Here is a 19,721-nt window from a genome sequence, read left to right as displayed (position 1 = left end):
TGTCAAATTCTCAGATTCACTGAATTACTTAGGGGCAATCAGCATGTGGAGGTTATTCCATTTAGTGTGCAAGATGTATAAGATACGAGAATTGTCATCCTATTTTAGACAGAATGTTATTATACCTGTACTGGGGATACACCTTCTCCGTCCTTTTGAACTGCGCGCCTTCTAGAAGGCCATCTGAGCTGGGAATCCTAAACTATATATCTGAAGATACTTGGATCTTCAATCTTTAGATATCTCTAATATCGACCGATGAGCCCACTCTGGCAGGAGGGCAGACAATTAATTAAAAAGGGAATTTTCAAATTTCAATATTGGTAAGTCTTAAGTGTTTGTAGATTGTTTATTTTATGTGCTAAGGTTACTAGCACTTCTATGGTTTCCTTATTCCTCAAATTATTAACCAATCAGGAATTTTTGTGCATATTTTTCTAGCCGATTCAAATTGGGATTGTGTACAGGCATTCTTCCTACGTCAAGAGAGTTCTGGAGCTTTCCCCTCAGAGTTGCTATAAGAGCTGGGCGCTTTATGGCCGTATTGTCATCTTGATCGCTCCGCTCTAAGTATGTGTGCGGGGTAATAGGAAGCAGGGGCAGCTTTGCTGTCGTCGGAAGGCCAAACAACTTAAGGTAATGGCAGACATCACTTAACATGTAATAGCTCCAGGCAGTTAACCTGAGGGGAAGGTTCAAAACTACTTTTCTTATTGTAAAATTCTAAAGGTCCCGTTTAAATATAAAGTTACTGCAAGTGTAAGGTCTCGGTTCTAATCCCTGCTGGGAAATATGTATAATTACGGAATAAAGAGTGTTCACCTCCATATTCCTACGCAACTTGTTATGGAGTGTCTAAGATTTTCTAATCTATTAAATACATACATACATACATACATACATATCTTTATTACCCACCCTAGAATACACCATCGGCTTTACAGGTAATAAAGACAGACAGAGCGAAACCCAAAAACAAAATAACAAACAAACAAACACTAGGCACTACATCTCTGATAAAACTACTTAGCTAAATTATTTACCTCTAAATCTACTCAGTGTCCTCCCACACGCACGCGGATAGCCGGCAAACGTGCAGAAAGCACCGCACTACAAATTACCCTATTTCCCTATTCCCCTATTCCTACCAACCACCTAGAAAAAAATATATATAGTAGACCGGTCTCTGCGTCAGCCCTGGTATGGAATACATGCCCACCAACCCGTTGATCGCAGGGACCAGCCTCGCCACGTGAGAACTGATCTTATTTCTCACCTACACCTGCTGACAATGTATTCCTTACCTACCATGTGTGCCAAGCCAGCTTGGCGGAAACCCGACCCATCACATGGCTTGTCACACACTTCCGCTATATACGTCACACCTTCTCTATTCATTGTCAGCTCACTACCTTCCCTCTTCTTTTTCTTTTCTTGCCGTGCAGACATGCTAAGCCTAGCTTCTTTGGGTTGGGTCAAGCCCCCAACCCCTCCCTCTTCCCTTGATACGCCACCTTCTCCTCTCTCGCACTATTCCTGCCCACTACATCTCACCTTCTTGCACTTAAGACTTAAACATCAACAATTTTTTTTTTCACTTACACACAAACAGACAGTTTCCATTCCAAGTCCATCAGTTCACTCAGTCTTCACAATCTACAACACCACACTTGCCTCAAACTGTTAAACTTAATTTTTATACTTCCAACATTTTCTCCTTAACTACAGTCCCCCTTAATCTATCTAAATTACTATTACACACACCATCTTTATCCTCCCTCCTCACACAAATACTTTTTTTTACACCTCATATACACACAAACAAATAGTACTCCATTCCAAGTTCATTAGTTCGCTCAGCCATCTCACTACTTTTTTTTTCATTTTTTTTTTTACCTAAGCTTCATTACTACCATCCACGGTAAACTTAAACTATAGAACAGCTTCTTAAATTTACACTACCCTCAAGCCAACTCAACCTCCCCTATTCTCAACTCTTACCTAATTTTCTCAGTCTTTCCCTTGTTACCAACTCTTCTCTTATACACCTCTGCTCTCATATTCCAGAAGTCATTAATCTATCACCTCCTCCCCTCCTACTACTTCCCTATCTACTTCCCAACACCCTGCCCCAGGCGGATCACCTTTTCCACAGGGCAAGGTGCTCACCCCCTTTCCCCTAACACTACAGCCCCCTTTTCTGATATCATCCCCTTCCCGCATCTGCTCAGGGCGGATATCCATTCCTCTGAGCAGAATGCCCTCCCCCTTCCTCCCTCGGCAAGAACCACATTATCTGCACATCCCCTGTTACTCCCTCAATTTCTTTATAAATATAGCTCTGGCCACATTTAAGAATTTCGCTATATTCGTTCCTTTCTCCCACTCTCTACATAACCAAGATGTCATCTTATAACTTTCCCCTATCAAATCCAGCTCCTTCTTACTCAGTAGTTTAATCTTTATCTCCTCCAAAGCTCGGCATTGATTAAAAATATGCAGATCCTCCCACATCCCTCCACATAACACACATCTATCACTATTCTCACTGCCTACCCATCCCCTGTTCCTCGGCACCCCCAAAACCCACCAATACAGACCTCTCTTATCCCTTCTACCCTCAAACTCCGTTTTCGGGTTTATTACTTCCACCAATTTATTTAATACTGATAAAGAGACTCTCTCTCTACATTCCCCTATTAAGCTCTGTCTTTCAATATCTAGTAGTCTTCCCTTTATCCTTTCCCATACCCATTTATTCCTACCACCCCCCCAGGCCTCTCCATATTCCCCCAAACCAACCTGTTGTAACCATTTTTTGCACTTATTCACCCAGTAACCTTCATTCGTCATACCTTTCTGAAACTTAAACGTTTCTTGTACTAATGCCCCGCCCTTCCCTTCCTCCAATCTAATCCAATACTTAAACACCCTCTTAGCTATTTCAACCTCTATCGATTCTTTACAGACTAATCTGGCACCGGCATTGGCTGTACAGTTCGGTAGGTCCATCATAATCTTGCTAAATTTCGCCACCACCTGGTTTAGTTCACCCCTGCCCTCCTCCATTCCCCATACTTCGACCCCAAATAGCATTTTGCCCATTACCAGTGATTTGAACACCGTTTTCTGAATTTTGTATTTAACATTTGGGAATTTCTTCTCTAAAACCCCCACTACCGCAAGAGCTCCTCTACCTTTGAATTTTGCGTTCCTACACTGATTTTTCCAAGAACCATTCTTACTAATTATTACACCTAGATATTCTATTTTTACTCCTGGTCTAATATTTTCCTGGTCTAGCCTCCAAACTTCCTTATTCTTTCTTCCACCCCTTTTCCTACATACCATTATCTGAGTCTTCCTTGCATTTACTTTGAGAGACCACTTCCTAGTATACTCAACTACCTTGTCCAACCCTTTTTGCAATCCCCTTTCCGTCAAAGCCAAAATCAATAGGTCATCCGCAAATAACAACCCCGGAACCTCCATTTTTCCTATCCAAGGGCACTGCCAAGCCTCTCCACCATGACCCTCTAAAATATTATTTATAAATAATATAAATAATATCGGGGATAGTTTACACCCCTGTCTCACCCCACTCTTAGATTCAAAACACTTACTCAACCTTCCATCCTGCAATTTAATCATCACAAACACTTCCTCATAAATTGTCTGTATTGCCACCCTCATTTTTTTTGACATTCCAACCTCCCTTAGTCTCAAAAATAGCGCCTCCCTACTGACCGTATCGAAGGCTTTTTCTAAATCAATCGCTGCTACATATAATTTACGCCCTGCAATCCTCACATACTTTGTAATCAAAGTGTCCAGAATCCAAACATTATCGACTGTGTACCTTCCTTTCCTAAATCCATTTTGGAACTCAGATATCCTACCGTACTGTTCCGCCCATCTTGTTATCCTATTCGCCAAAACCCCTGTGTACACCTTCGACAACGAGTCTAGGAGTGTAATTCCTCTATAGTTGTTAGGATCGCTCCTAGCTCCTTTATTTTTATAAATAGGGCATAATACCCCCTTCCTCCATTCTCTAGGAAATTTCCCCTTTTCCAGCAACCTATTAAAGAACTTCACGATCCCCCTCAACATCGATTCATTTGCCCCAACCTCCTTCCATACACTATTGGGAATATCGTTCACACCTCCTGCAGCCTTGGGTCTAGCATTTTTTAATACTCTAATTACCTCCTGACTTGTTATCTCCCCATCCAAAATTGTAATGCCTACCTCCAATTCACTTCCTATATATGACTTGTCTAATTCTCTACCCAATTTCCCCTCCCCTTCTAAAAGCCTTTTAAAATGCCTAAGCCATTCGTTTTCTCCTATTTTATCCCCCTTCCCCACCGGTTTCGTTCTTCTGATCTTGTTTATTACCTCCCATATCCTCTCAAATTTCTTCTCTCTACAATATCTATTTATTTTATTAGCTTCTGCCTCCTTCCATCCTCTTTTCTTCTCATTCAATATCTCCTTATATTCCCTTCTCAATTTACAATATTCCTTCCTCTTTTCTTGCTCACCTTCCTTCCTAAACTCCGCTAGGGCTCTCATTACAACCTCACGTTTCCTCCTGCATTCTTCATCAAACCATCCATTCATTTTATTCTTTTTTTTCTCTACCCTCCTCCTTACTTTCTTTCCTACCCTCCATACAGGGAGTTCTATTAATTTTACCACGCTATCCATGTCGTTCTCTTCTACCGCCCTTTCAATTCCTACCCTTAATATATCTCCCTCCTCTTTCAAATGTCGTCCCAATTTCTCTTTAGTATTGTCATCCCATAGATACTTCCATCCACCATTCCTATATCTCTCCCTACTTTCCTCCATCTTTCCCTTCTCATCCGCAACCAAAGTTCTCAATTTTATTTTGATAGGCATATGTTCCGTTAACCCACATTCTAACACCTCAAAACTTATTATTCTCCTTAACGCTATCTCTGAGCTTATTCCTATATCCACTGCACTTCCTCCATTTGTTGTAATATACGTCAACTCTCCCACACTATCCCCCTTCATCCATCCATTTAAAATAAATAAATGTTCTATAGCACACAGCTGTAATAACCTTTCTCCATAACTATTTACAACATTATCCTTACTCTTCCTTTGCAGTTCCCCTTCTACTTTTACTTCTTTCCCGTACACCGGTACCCTATTGCTCACTCTCGCATTCCAATCCCCCAATAAGATCATCCCATCTTCTACATATATCCCTTTAATTGTATTTATTTCTTCAATCAATTCGTCAAAAAAATATTTATTAGCATAAACTGAATCGCTCGGATGGTTATACAGCAGTGCCAGACAAATTGCTTCCGTTGCCCCCTTCCCCATTTTTACTCTCAGCCACACTACCCCTTCTACCCCAGTCTGTAACGTCTCCACCCATTCCGCTACCTCATTTCTTATTAAAACTACTATGCCCCCTGGATTTCGGCCTCTCTTCCCTATTTTTTTTCTTAACACGTTAACTACTCTATAACCGTCCCATGTAATTTCAACCCCTTTCCCTAACCACGTCTCTACTAGCGCAATTATCTCAAAATCTTTCACTAGATCCACAATTTCCCTATTTCCTAACTTCCCCATCAATCCCTCAATATTCAACACCCCTATCGCCATCTCTAGTTATTTATTTCCTCCCCCTCCCTCTCTATCCTGCGTTTCACCACTTCCCCCCTTACTTCTCGTAATTCTTCCTTTTGGCTCCACCACGTCACTCTCCCCTTCCTTCCCTTTCTTCTCCCCCCCAATCCTCCCCTTTTCCGTGCCAGAGCCTTTTTTCCCACCCCATAGATCTTTTAAACTTAACGATCTCGCCTTATTCAACGCCTGTTTTCTCTCCAGGTTTCTTTCTGCATTTCTCTTATTCGGGGAGGTTGAGTCACTACCCTGACTGCTTTCCCTTCCCGTCACCTCTTCACTACCTGTATCCACTTCACTTCGGACTAGTGTCCTATAATCTATTAAATTCTTAACACTATTTTGGAACTTAATATTTCGAATCTACTGACCTCTCTGTAGTATAGGCTTAGCCTCTGCAACTTCGGGCCATAAGCCCATGTAGTGTCTTTCAAAAGGAGTGAAAGTATTTCGCGTCCTATCATTTTGTTTATGGCCAATCGTCTTAAACCTTTTATCTTGTACAGAAGATCATTTAGAATGGGCACTCATTGCCCCTGCTTAAATTGTCAGTATCTATAGACGAGTGTGTAACAGACTCTCGAGCGGAAATTAGTGTTTGAAGTGTAAATTTGGCAAGAAGCGTGTGCCTCTGATGGGCTGAAACTTATTAACATTTTGGAGCTTGGTCTTGTAGAATGCAAATGTGTAGAGCGAATATGCTCTTGTAAATTTGTGTACCTTTCGAGCTACAATGCTAATTTCTTTCAAACTATTGTGTCTATGATCTACTCCATTGTACCAGATGTTTGACTTGAAGTCATTGTAATTGTGGGAGTTGACGAGCTGATATTTAACTTTTAGTTATGGCTGTTGGTTCAGATTTCCTAACTACAAAATTTAAAAAACATGGGGAAAGAATTCAAATGTCAAAATGTAGTGCTTTTAACTGATGTTTAGATCATTTCCCTGTCTACCCATTCACACCAGGTGCTCCTTACACGACTGTAAACCACTGGAATCCCGTAACAAGTGGATGCATAGCGTGGTTGAATGTGTCTGTACAAGGATACTTTTGACGACCGTTCTGAAAGATTAAAATTTACCACTAGAAATTTCCTTTTTTGTGATTTTTCCAAATTTGTCGACATTTTCATTCATTATGTCTGGACTAAAGAGGTCCTTTCTCCCTGGTATTTGGTCAAGGAAGAACTAATAATTATGAACTATCAATTAGAAAGGTCCAGTCTGGTGGCACGGTTGCAAAAGACGCATCAAGACTTAAAGATTCTTTAGAGTTGGCCATCAGTATCACTGTGTATGGAGAGAAATACCTTGGTGATGATCTATCCACAATCACTGCTAACATTACTGAACTTGCCTCTGTTCTCAGTTTTTGAAGCAGGAGCACCCTCCGGTAACCAAATTAAACGGGTTCAAGCTAGGTGATCTCCTTTTTATAATAGATTGGCGGACCTATTTTCTCTTAAACTTAACGATAAACATTAAATTGTGGCCAGATCCCTAGCTCAACATATTTCTGATTGTCTAATAAGGTTAATCTATTGTTGTACGGATCTGCGAGTGAAATGAGTGACTACGCTGTACCATACCAAGTCTTCTGAGAGTGAGGAATCGATTGAGCCTCAACAAGCTCCTGTCGTAAACCCAATTAGTATTGAAATGGCGTATGGCTATTAGTGCCGGGAGTGTCCAATGACATGTTCGGCTCTTCAAGTGCAGGTCTTTTGATTTGACACCCGTAGGCAACCTGCGAGTCATGATGAGTTTGAAATGATAGTGAGGACGACCATTGAAATCAGCCCTCCTGCCAGCGAAATAAACCAATGATTGTTAAATTTACCGACTCTGCCGGGAATCGAACCCGGGACCACTGTGGCCAAAGGCCAGCATGCTAACCAGTTAGCCATGCAGCTTAATTAGTAAACCACAACATCTTCCTCCTAAACCTCCCGGGCCCTCTCCGGTCATATCACCAGGCTTTAGTATTTTACCCCGCCCGTTAGTCATGTTGCTCAAGGGCATTTTGAAATTTTCGGTTAATTTTACAAATGATGTGATAACATCTCTAAGATTTATTGTAGAATTACAGGACCATGCCCTCTCTCATTCACAACTATTACAGATTATTTACCGTGCACTGTTGATACCCTCTCAGATAAAATCGTTAAGGGCATAGCGGAATGAAATTCAATAGAAAATTTTCATGCTCATCTATTATCAAATATTATCCGTGTAAGAGCTTTGTCGTCGTTAGTTCAAAAATATTACTTCCGAGCCCAAAGCCTGGGTGGAAAACTATTAGACTTCTTACAGGACATTAAATTTTACACCAGAGTGCTTGTCTTATGTTATTCTGAAAGTTATATAATACAGACAAATATTGAGGGATGTCTCCATCTTACAGATCGCACTTCTCCATTGCTTCCCGGCCGTAAACGTTTTCTGAACTGGAGGCTATGTCCGTGTCCGCGGAATGAGTGTGATACGCAGATACTCTCCCAGTCGCTAGGAAACCACTACCGTCTTCTAATAGTTCTCGGCCACAACCTCGCCTAACCTTCCCTCCCCACAAAACTTATGCGTGTGGAGCTGTGGATCATCTTAGGAACAAGTGTCCTCTTGTAAAAAAAAATTGACCTAGGAATTGAGCAGCGTCATCTCAAGGATGTTTCAAAAGCGGGTCGTACCCACATATCGCTCAAAACCTTCTTGCTCTACGTCTTGTTCTAACCCTGCTAACCACAACAGAAAATTACTAGCGTGCCTGGCTGAGTACCACTATTACCTCCTCTAGGCTAAGCCCAGTTTAATACTGGCATCGAATTTTCTGATGTGGGAAGACCCTCTAAAACATATTTTGAAGGGCCTAGAGAAAGCCTCAAAATTGCCTCCGAGACTCCCGGAATCGTGCCCTTCCTTAAAATTGAAACAATTAACGAACCAGTCACTGCCATTTTACATCCATGAAGTGTTAGCTCCATTATGTCTGAAGATTGGTATTCCAAATTAAAAGTTTATTATGAATTTCAAGAAATTTATTCTTCCTCTGTTAAATGTGTTTCGGCGAATAATTCCCCTCCAGAGATTTTAGGATTTATTCAGGTTAAACTCCTATTTCTAAATTTACATGGAAGTTCAACCTGATTTTGCTAAACATTTATCATGAACCGTAATATTAGGGGCATATTTAATATCATATTCTGGACTTGTGCTCCATCTGCAAAGTAAAACCTGCAAATTCAAATTTAAGAGTAATTTCCATATACAAATTTTAAAATGTAATTCTGTGTTGTCTTCTATGATTTCACTTGCCCAGAGTAAGATGTCGTTAGACACTTACCTGAGGATCAGCCCATCAAAGCGGTATTTAATCTCTACGCCGGGGTTGTCTGCTGTTTCATAAAGTATGGCTACCATATAAAAGACAAACAGAGTTGGAGCACGTACGCAACCCTGCTTCAATCCATGTGTGATTGGGAATGGTTCGGAGAAATTGTTTTGCTGGAGAATCTGTCTAGTGATACCATCATGCAGTGCTTGCACCAGGCTCACAAACTGATCAGAACAGCCAAAGCGTCTAAGAACTTCCCAGATAGCGAGTCTTGGAACATTATCCAAGGCCTTTTCCAGGTCATAAAACACAAAATAGAGGGACTTCTGTGGTTCTCTGCATTTCTCTTGCAATTGCCTTGCGCAAAAGATCTTGTCAACTGTACCTCTGGAGGCTCCAAAACCACATTTAGTCACTGGTAGAGTCTTCTCGGAGAAGATTTGCATGCGGTTAAGCAGCATTCTTGCGAGAAATTTACCTACAATGGATAACAGAACTACCACGATAGTTGTCACACATACTATGGTCACCTTTCTTGGAAATAGTGATTATATTGGCATTTTTGAGATCGCCGGGTACTTTTGGGTTTCCCACATTGAGAGGATGAGGTTGAAGAGCCATGTTTTTAGTGGTAAGCCTCCACCTTGAATTAGATCCAGAGGGTTGGGGTGTTTTCCTAGATTTCAGCCTATCAAGTGCCACACAGAATTCCTGATGAGTTGGTGGCATCTCCATCCATGGTTGAGGGGGAAGTTATGGCATATCCCGTAGAATGTCATCAGCAGTAGTGGAGCTTTGGTTTAAATGAGTGGATAAGTGTTCCTTCCAGCGCTCCAGGATATATCTACCATCGGTAAAGGTGTTAGCACCATCAACTGTTTTCAGAGTTGCAACTGAAGAGCGAGATGGTCCGTAGATCGCTTTTATTCCCGCGTACAAGTTCCGCAGGTCTTAGGAGTTCTAAAGCCTTCTCCTGCCGCTAGTTGTTCTACATGTCTCTTATTTGAGTCTGATACTTCTGTTTCAGATCTTGAAACAGAGATTTCTTCACACTGGATGATGGATCATGAAGAAGGGATAGGTGGGCTTCCGGTTTGGCACTGATAAGGATCAGAATATCCTCATTGCTGTCCTGGAAACAGTCTTGTCTCTTCTTTTCCCCCTAGGCGATTGTTTTCTCAGCTGACTCAATGATAGCCTTTTGGACTGTTGACCATTCTTGCTCCACGTCATTTGTACATACTGGATTGCTTGCCATTCGGTTCATGATAGCATTTTGGCAATCTGACTATGTGGATGAACTTGAGGGTTTGAAAGTGGCAAACTTGCGTCGGGGCTTTCTTGGGTGATGCACAATTGATTTCCGTTGGAAGGATAATCTGTGTAGACAGATCAGAAAATCATCAACACTCCCCGCAGTCTTAGGGGTGAGAACATCTTTCTTGTCACACTGTCGGTGATGATGTAGTCCAGGATGTGCCAGTGCTTAGATCGTGGGTGCATCCATGTGGTCTTCTAACGGTTAGGTAGGCTGATGAAGAGCTCGTGTTCTGCACAGAGGCCAAAAGGTAGCAGATCATTGGCATTGCATATACCAATACCATGTTTGCCCATTACACTTCTCCGCAACAGATTATCCCTTCCCACTCTGGCATTGAAGTCTCCAAGCAGTAGCAGTTTGTCTGGCGGTGCTATCTTGGTGATGATGGAGTACAGCTGGTGGTAGAAATGGTTCTTAATTTCTTCATCGGCTTTCAGGGTAGGGGCATATGCAGAGATGCGTGTGATGAACCTATCTCCGGAGAGTGGTATACGGAGTGACATGAGCCTTTCACTGAATGCAATGGGTGTGAGCTGATGATCATTTACCAGTTTTGCCTTAACTGCGAATCCAACCCCATGAATACGGTTCTCTCCATCCTCCTTCCCCTTCCAAAAGATGGTATAGCCAGATCCAGGCTCAAAGAACTTCCCTTCACCTGATAGTCTTGTTTCTCTCAGTGCAGCGACGTCCATGTTAAGTCTAGCAAGCTCGTGGGTGATGAGATATTTTCTTCTCTCTGGTCTATCACTGTTGTCGTTATCAAGCAATGTTCTGAATATTCCAGAATCCAATTATAATTTTACGTTCATCTGCCATATCTCGACCGCATAAGGGGTAACCCGCAGGGTGCGGCTGCCTAGCCAGGGGAAAGTGTTGCTTCCGATGTTTAGCCTACATTTTCTGGGGCGTTCCCCATTCGGGGTGGGCTGAGGTAGTACTCAATAGGCCTGCCCAGACACAGAGACAGGACCGGGTCTCATGAAGACGACCATCACACATCTTCCGCCAACGTGCAGGTGCAGGCTAGAGGCTCCCAGTTTACCCAAAACCAGCCTCCACCATCCTTACCCCATCCCAGTAGGGCTTGATCGCGTGAAGAAAGTAGCAGAAAACGTTCCATTGGTGTGGATTAACTTAAGGAGAATCAAGAATTGCCAGGAAATGTCCATCACACTATGATTTCGAAGCCGTATCCTGCGGCACATGTGATATGAAACGTGCAGGGTTAGGCACGGAGATTGCAACGGACTGCCGCAGACTCCAGAACGGGCAGTAAAGGAAATGAAAACAGGAATTTAGAAAGGGAATCACAATCCGTGGAAAGGAAAGAAAAACTCAGAGATTTTATTTGAGTCTGGAGATGATCCGGATAAATTTCTGAATGATATGGACAGAGTCTTGAAAATAAATAAGCCCAAAACAAAATTAATGTACTCGAAGTCAGACGATGCAGGAAATATTAGATTAGGACGAGGATGAATTTTGAAACGTAAAACGTTTCGTTTCATAGCTGTTGCATAAATAACTGGATTAACGTCGCACTAACACATGGAACGTTTTCAGCCACGGGAGGACGGGAAAGCGTTAGGATTTGAAAAGTAGCAGTCGTGGCGTTAATTAAGGTACAGCCCCAACATATACCCGTTATGAACATGAAATGGGATGCCGACGGTGGGATTCGAATCCACGATCTCCCGAATGGCAAGCAAGTAGTAGCGCGACACTTACCGCACGGCCAACTCGCTCAATAACGTCAAAATTAGAAAACAGACTGTTTGTATGGCGCCAACGCTGGAGGTCTGCACACTTTTAGCTCAGAAGAAACTACTACAACCGCAATGGTGGTCATTGGTAATCAAACTGCAACTCTGAAAGTACCACAGATCCACAGCAAGCCTCTTTGACGTGAGTATGCCAATTTGAACTTTTTGAGCAAGACGAAAGTAGGGAATATTCGGAAACGTTACGGAATAAAAATCCCACGCGCAGCACAATTGAATTGCCGGAAAGAAACGTGCAACATCCTTAAGGCGACACTCCGGAGACAAAAGGGTAGTTTTATCTAATGCATGGATTTTCGCGAAACTTTGTGGTAATATCATCTACATACAAGTAGAGATATCACGAATATTTCTTTCATATACAATTAATAGTTCTTCCAAAATAATTTAATCTTCAAATTATTATTTCAATTTTTTCATGTAATTTAAATAACATGTTAAAGTAAATTCGTTATTAGGTAGATAATACTTGCTTTAAAAGCACATCGTATCATTGTTTCTGTACATAATGTATATAAGGATATATATTGTACTAAAGATTGTCAATTTTTTACGTTCTAAAACTTTGGACTTAAAATTCCCTACTACTTGATAAAATTCTACAATCAAAAATTCCGTAGGCAAGATTCTTAACATAGCTGTGATACATATACATTGTAAGTTTTGTTATATTTGACAGAATATTATGGGGGGAAATGTGATTTAAGTGTAAATTTTCATTTTTCAAACAAAGCATTATTAGAGTGATAAAATGTTCGAATTCAGAGGAATAACTTCGTGACAGAAAAACTCATTCCTCACAATTTCAGTCATTAAAATGTTCACCAAAATGACTAAAATATCAATTTTTGTCTCCGGAGTGTCGCCTAAAGGACTGTGTTCGGTGGCATCAAGTGGCATATCACCCCCTGATGGGAAAAAATATATCCAACATCCTCAAGGACAAAGTAATTTTATTCATAAGCGATGTGACAGGTATTTCATCATTGACCGGGCGAGTTGTCGTGTGCGTAGCGGCGCGCGGCTGTGAGCTTGCATCCGGGAGATAGTAGGTTCGAATCCCACTATCGGCAGCCTTGAAAATGATTTTCCGTGGTTTCCCATTTTCACACCAGGCAAATTCTGGGGCTGTACCTTAATTAAGGCCACGGCCGCTTCCTTCCAACTCCTAAGCCTTTCCTATCCCATCGTCGCCATAAGGTCTATCTGTGTCGGTGCGACGTAAAGCCCCTAGCAAAAAAAAATCATCATTGCAGGAATATACTGTAAGTTGAGATTACAAATTTGGACCAAGTGAAACGCACGTCACAATAGAGGGTGCCTAAGCAGTCGCATCAACACACAGTGTGCGTCCCTGGCGGTAAAGCAAGTGTGTATTCGCACATGCAAGCGATCATAAAGGTTCCGAATGGAATCCTGCGATAGATTTTCCCAAGCATCTTGCATATTTTGATGCAATGGTTCTGTAAGGCTCTAGCGAACGTTTGATACGTGTTCAATTGGCGAGAGATCCAATGATCTTGCTGACCAGGGCTGTCGTTGTACACCCTGTAGAGAACGTTGCATCACACCAGCTGCATGTGGACGTGCATTGTACTGCTGAAAGAGTACATCACTTTTCTGTCGAAGAAATGACAGTAGCGAGGGCACATCAACCAGTGCAAATTGACGGGCACTGCTTATGTTAACCTTAGAAACACCAGCTGTAACCACCGATTGTTAGCGATGCACTTGTATGCAGACAGGACCTTCTCTCGTCGCTGAAGACGACAGAGTGCCATTCCCCTCTCCAGTCGACTATTTCACGACACCAGATGGGCCGTGCTTGACGATGTTGTGGTGTCAGTGGTAGCCTGGCCAGAAGCACATGTGATTTTAATCCATGGCGACACAGCCGGTGCAACTGCATCAAAATATGCAGGATGCTTGAGAAAATCCATCGCAGGATACCATTCGGAACCTTTATGATCGCTTTCATGTGCGAATACACACTTGCTTTACCGCCAGGGACGCACACTGTGTGTTGATGCGACTGCTTAGGCACCCTCTACTGTGAAGTGTGTTTCACTTGGTTCGAATTTGTAATCTTAACTTACATTCCTGCAATGATGAAATACCTGTCACATCGCTTGTGAATAAAATGACTTTGTCCTTGAGGATGTTGGATGTATTTTTTCCCATCAGGGGGTGATTTCCACCCCAAGAAACCTTCGCAAAAATATTCAACGTGGCAAAGAAAAATCGATGCATATTTCCATCGTTCGTTTACGAATGACCGGTTATTTTGAAGGTCGTAGTCCGTATTATTGTTCATAATATAGTCAAATATACAAAACAAGCTTATTTTTATATTATAGTTCCTAAATATAGGGTTTTCATTAACAGGAAAAGAATCCACAGCCTGTTTCCAGTCATTCGCCTGGGTCAGGAATGAAATGAGTAAAGCCCCAGTCTAGCGGCTGCCGAAGCCTGTCACGTCCTCATTAACGATTAATGACTGACAGATGAAATGGTACTGGAGAGTGTTTCTAGAATGAAAGATGACAGAGAAAACGGGAGTGCGAGGATAAATACCTGTACCGCCGCCACTTTGTCCTACACAAATCTCACATGGAGTGACCGACATACGAACCATGGAACCCAGCGATGAGAGGCCGGCGCGCTGCCACCTGAGCCATGGAGGCTCACAGGTACAAATTATACTTCATTTTCCAATATACTGTACATTATCACAGCTTAACAATGTATACGAGTTACTACGTAATAAAGTAAGAGATAGTTTGTGAATATAAAACAATTTTTTACATAAAATAGGAAAAGGAACTAAGAAGCAAGTTAGCAAAGACTACGCAACACACGATACTATTGACTGTAGGCCAATAAATGTTATTTTAAATTAATGTTTAACAGTGGGGGGCAGCTGTTCTTATCTCTTGAAAAAATATGTCTTAAAGCCGGGGTGTCAGGGACTACCTGTTTGCGTTTGTCCCAACACTCTCCTCTTCATATTCAGACAACACACCGCACTACAAACAATCACAGCAACAACGACTATTGGATACATCCATGCAGAGAGTGTTGGCGTCAGGACGGGTATTCAGCCCTAAAAGAGGGCCAAATCCATATGCGCGGCTCAGTTCCCGCCCGCGACTACACAGATGTGGGAAAGCGGCAGAAGAGTAAGATGTCCTACATTTGGGGGTCATCCGAAATGGTATGTAACGGAATAGTCTCATATATGTGAGGGAAGAGTAACCATACCAACCGTGGAGGCTGTGATGTAAGGTATGGATGGCCAGACTATGTTACCTAGTAACCGTCCAGACTGTGATGTAAGGTGTGGATGGATGGCCAAATAATGTTACTTGGCAACCGTGAAGGCTGTGACGTAAAGTATGGATTGATGGCCAGACAATGTTACATAGTAACCGTCCAGACTGTGATGTAAGGTGTGGATGGATGGCCAGACAATGTTACCTAGCAACCGTAGGGACTGTGGTGTAAACTATGAATGGATGGCCAAACAACGTTACCTAGCAACCGTGAAGGCTGTTATGTGAAGTATGGATGGATGGCCAGACAATGTTACCTTGCAACCGTCCAGAGTGTGATGTAAGGTGTGGATGGATGGCCAGACAATGTTACCTAGCAACCGTGCAGGCTATGAAGTAAAATATGGATGGCCAGACAATGTTACCTTGCAACCGTGCAGGCTGTGATGTAAAGTATGGATGGATGGTCAGACAATGTTACCTAGCAACCGTGCAGACTGTGATGTAAGGTATGGATGGATGGCCAGACAATGTTACCTTGCAACCGTCTAGACTGTGATGTAAGGTGTGGATGGATGGCAGACAATGTTACCTTGCAACCGTCCAGACTGTGATGTAAGGTGTGGATGGATGGCCAGACAATGTTACCTAACAACCGTGCAGGCTATGATGTAAAATATGGATGGCCAGACAATGTTACCTGGCAACCGTCCAGACTGTGATGTAAGGTGTGGATGGATGGCCAGACAATGTTACCTAGCAACCGTGCAGGCTATGGTGTGAAATATGGATGGCCAGACAATGTTACCTTGCAACCGTCCAGACTGTGATGTAAGGTGTGGATGGATGGCCAGACAATGTTACCTAGCAACCGTGCAGGCTGTGACGTAAAGTATGGATGGATGGCCAAACAATGTTACCTAGCAACCGTGCAGACTGTGATGTAAGGTGTGGATGGATGGCCAGACAATGTTATCCAGCAGCCGTGAAGGCTGTAACGTAAATTATGGATTGATGGCTAGACAATGTTACCTAGTAACTGTGCAGACTGTGATGCTCAGTATGAATGGATGGCCAAACAATGTTACTTGGCAACCGTGAAGGCTCTGATATAAAGTATGGATTGATGGCTAGAAAATGTTACCTAGCAAACGTGCAGACTATGATGCTCAGTATGAATGGATGGCCAAACAATGTTACTTGGCAACCGTGAAGGCTCTGACGTAAAGTATGGATTGGTGGCCAGACATTGTTACCTAGCAACCGTCAAGGCTATGTCTTACGATTGGCGATATCTGAAATTGGCAGCCATTGATTCAAGGACATGACAAAGAGACATGCATATCAGTTTACGCTCATTTGAGTTTCCCAAAGGGAAATTTGATACCATTTGTTCAACAGATCTCCATGTTAAGAAAAACGTAAAAATAAGGAATTTTCGCAATTGTTTAGAAAGTTGAAGGGCTAAAGATCCTGGGATGTTTTCAATTGGTGAGTCTTGGATCTGTATATCAAACTAAAATAGCAAATTTCCAAAAAAAATACCGGCTTAAATGCAGTTCAAGAAAAACCGCCTAGCCAAATTAACTTATATTCATAATTAAAGCCCGGATTTTCATGCGTTAATAGGTTAGATTGCAAACTAACTTTGGTTAGTAGGAAATGTCGGCCACCCGCTCTTCCATAATGTAGAAAGAGTAACATAAATTATAGGGGTTCTGATAGGCCGTACTCCTAATGTTTATGCAAACCCCATAGCATAATCTTTGTGAAGGTAGACTATACTCGCTTCTCGCTTCAGTAAGTTTGCATTCTAACCTATTAATGCATAAAATTCCGGGCTCTATTCATAATTATCTCTGCAATGTCTTCCTTAGTTAAATACCCTCATGAGATTTTTGATTTTCTGAAAAATGTACACTCTGAATGTAGTTATAAGCGCTTAAGTGAACCCCTGCATTGACCTACATTCGCGCCCGTAGTGGTAGCAAAGGACTAACTGCTAATCCAATCGAGCGGATAACGATGATTAAGAAACGTATTGTAAATTTTAGTAATAAATAAAGAATATATTGTCGTAATTTATTATATTTTATTTACCAAAAATGCGTAGTTCCTATCTCTAGGATATTTTCAACTTTCAGATGCTTGACTGAAGGGACTGTGAATTTTTCTATGCGGAACTGAATCCAAAACATAGATAAGTATTTCTGAATTCTTCCCCGAGCTCAAACATTTAAACCTGTGACAGATACATTTTGCAGTTCATACTCTTCTTCAAAATACGGCACTGTAGGTTCATAGGTGCTCCTTTTCTCTAAGTGCACCTCTCTCGGCTGATGAAGAGTGATTCAAATGGCATAGTAGGATCATCTCCTATTCTGTTGTTGCTTTGTGCTTCCAAGTCTAAAATATCTATTGTCTTTGTGACTCAGTTTACCGCTAATATACACCATAGAACCTCGTTCTCTGAGACCGCTGACCATTATGCGTCGAAATCTGTGAAGGCGACTATTATTTACAACTCGAAACAGACAAAAACCCAGGCCATGGGCAGGTGTTTTGTGGCCTCTTTGGCAACGTCCACAATGTGGGTCGTCCTGGAACCTGTCCTGTAAGGAGCGAACTGAGGCAGCAAATTTTATAACACTTGTACGCTATAATTACTGCGATATGATAATTTTTACATACAAGGGTCTTAACATTTGGAGGTATATTGCAAATTTCACGAGCAGATTACCGAACAAGGAGTGGGAAAAACGTATTAATGGACCAGTGAAGAATTTACCGAAGTTATTGGCCAGAGGATGTAAACACCTATATGTGACCACGGCCATTGACTCCATTCACGTGGCGTATTTACATTTAAAAGAAACTTACGACCTTGTCGCAGCACAGCCTGCCCCATCTTGAAGTAGCCTTTACGTTACTTTCATAGTTCAAAAAGTGAGGCACAATTCACTTCTTTAGAGCCAAGTTGACTGGTTTACCTCCTTGTCTGTGGGAGGAGTACAGACTTGGAAAAGAATTTACTTGGTTTCTGTTCTTCACTTTTATTTAGTTTGTGCTGGCCTCGTGAGTGGGCGTGTCAGTTTCACTGGTAGGCTGGCTTGGCGCCACACTTTACGAGTGGTGCTTCACGTCATGTGAGCACAGTTCTTTATGGGAGGTATACAAGGTCTGTTGAGTGCTGCCCAGCAGCGGCAAACGGAACCTGCAATAAAAACAAAAATGGAATAGCATACAGGCAGATAGAAAACAATCATTCAATTATCCAGTGCACTTTCAACAATTTTTTTATTGTTATATGAAGAGTCTAGATTTTTAACCAGCAAGATTTTAAAATGGAAAGCTAATTTAGTCTCAGAACTGGCCATTGTCGAACGTTCGACACTATGCTCCCCTTTGTACCAGTACCGTAGAATATGCGTCATATTTCGTATTTCTTCTCGTAACTTCGTCATTTCTTTAACAGATATCATGAGAATCTAATTCTTGTCGTTCACGATGTCCAAAGCAGCCGCGAGTTCAGTTTCATTAATGTTTACAACCTATGGGTTCAGTTTTCAAACGTCCGGTTTGATCGCCATTCCTGTAGTGTTTGAAAAAACAATCTTCACGCGATTTGCTTTGCTATTGTATTTCAATTTATTTCGTAGTTTTGCGTTCGCTGCGACTTATTTATTTCTGTATATATATTGTTATGTGAATGACTACATAAAATTTTAGTACAGTGTGTGTCTAAATGAAGTACATTCACTTCATTACGGAAAATTACTACGGAAAGCGCGAAATTTGTTGGAAGATAAAGTGACGGATCTGATTTTGTGGTTATTTAGAATGGGCTGAGATGTTCAGGGTCAGATTTGGAATGTTTATCAGCTATTTCTTCTCATTAAATTTCAGAAGGTGATAGTGATGACAAACCTCGCATAAAGCAACCTATCATAAAAACGTGGTCTAAGATCACGTCTCCAAATGATTGCATGCCAATAATTTTTCAAGAATATACCTCTCAGAGCGATTAAAATGTTGCTAGTGCATTACAGATATATTGACAATCTGTATATCTCAGTTTATTAGTGACAAGTTCCATTCTTGTGTAAATAATGGTCGAAATTTATTATTATTATTATTAATATTATTTTGAATTTAGGAATCACACTTTCTGAAATGACTGTATATTTTTCTAGCCGAAACATATATGTAATTTCGTGTCACCACAACAATCCTTAGATTTACGAATTTATATGTAAAGCTTGGTAGATTTATTTCATATCTTACGGGTACTTTGTATTTTATTTAGGCAAGTAGAAGCTGCCAAATATGGCCGCCAC

This window comes from Anabrus simplex, chromosome 5 (assembly GCF_040414725.1).
Source record: "Anabrus simplex isolate iqAnaSimp1 chromosome 5, ASM4041472v1, whole genome shotgun sequence".
Taxonomy (NCBI): domain Eukaryota; kingdom Metazoa; phylum Arthropoda; class Insecta; order Orthoptera; family Tettigoniidae; genus Anabrus; species Anabrus simplex.
Note: the sequence above shows the minus strand (reverse complement) of the source record.